This window comes from Oxyura jamaicensis, chromosome 3 (genome assembly GCF_011077185.1).
Source record: "Oxyura jamaicensis isolate SHBP4307 breed ruddy duck chromosome 3, BPBGC_Ojam_1.0, whole genome shotgun sequence".
Lineage (NCBI taxonomy): Eukaryota > Metazoa > Chordata > Aves > Anseriformes > Anatidae > Oxyura > Oxyura jamaicensis.
This window is the reverse complement of record NC_048895.1, coordinates 35,552,532-35,554,028: the sequence shown is the minus strand read 5'-3', so window position 1 is coordinate 35,554,028 and position 1,497 is coordinate 35,552,532.

The window sequence follows — 1,497 nt, the reverse complement described above, 5'->3', positions numbered from 1 at the left end:
CCAGTGCCTCACCACCCTCTGAGTATAGAATTTCTTCCTAACATCTAATCTAAATCTCCCCTCTTTTAGTTTAGAACCATTCCCCCTTGTCCTGTCATTATCTGTTTGAGCTGAGTCACTCTCCATCCTTTTTATAAGCTCCCTTTAAGTACTGAAAGGTCACAATGAGGTCACCCCAGAGCCTTCTCTTCTTTAGGTTGAACACCCTCAGCTCTATCAGCCTTTCTTCATAGGAGAGGTGCTCCAGCCCTCTGACAATCTTTGTGGCCCTCCTCTGGATCCTGCTCTAACAGATCAACATCTTTCTTGCGCAGGCCCCAGACCTGGATGCAGCACTCCAGGTGGGGCCTCATAAGGGCAGAGCAGAGGGGGACAATCACTTTCCTCATCCTTCTGGCCACTCCTCTGTTGATGCAGCCCAGGATGCAGTTGGCATGAATTTCTGGGCTGCAAGCACACGCTGCTGGGTCATGTTGAGCTTTTCGTCCACCAGAACCCCCAAGTCCTTCTCTGCAGGGCTGCTCTCAATGCGTTCTTCTCCCAGTCTGTACTCATGTCTGGGATTGCCCCAACCCAGTTGCAGCACCCTGCACTTGGACTTGTTGAAACTCGTGTGGTTTACATGGGCCCAAACCTCAAGCTTGTCCAGGTCCCTTTGGATGACATCCCTTCCTTCTTTGGTATCAACTGCACTACTCAGCTTGGTGTCATCTGCAAATTTGCTGCACTCGATTCTATTCTATCGATCTATACGTCTATTGAACAGTCCCCAGACAGACCCCTGAGGGACACCACTTGTCACCAACCTCCAGCTGGACACAGAGCCATTGACCACCACTCTCTGGGACCCTCAAGCCAACTCCTTGTCCAATGAATGGTCCACCCGTCAAATCCATCTCTCTCCAATTTGGAGACAAGGATGTCACATGGGACCGTGTCAAAGGCTTTACAGAAGTCCAGGTCGATGACATCAGTCAGCCTTCCCTTGTCAACTGATGCAGTCACTCCATTGTAGAAAGCCACCAGATTGGTCAGGCATGATTTGCCCTTGGTGAAGCCATGCTGGCTGTCTCAGATCACCTCTTTGTCTTGCATGTGCCTCAACATTGCTTCCAGGAGGATCTTTTCCATGATCTTGCCAGGCACAGAGGTGAGGCTCACCGGTAGTCATATGTTCAGCATCAAAAGCTGGGGTAAAGAAGGAGTAAGAAGGGGACATTTGGAGTGATGGCATTTGTTTTCCCAAGAAACTGTCAGGCGTGATGAGCCCACTTCCTGGAAGTGGCTGAACACCTGCCTGCTGATAGGAAGTAGCAAATGAATTCTTGTTTTGTTTTGCTTGTGGGTTTTTGCCTTACCAGGGGGCTTTGTTTCAACCCCAGAGTCTCACACTATTACCTTTCCGATTCTCATCCCCAACCCACCTGGGGAGAGTAGCGAGTAGCGAGTAGTGAGTGTCTGTGGGATACTTCAGCTACTTGCCAAGGTTAAACCACA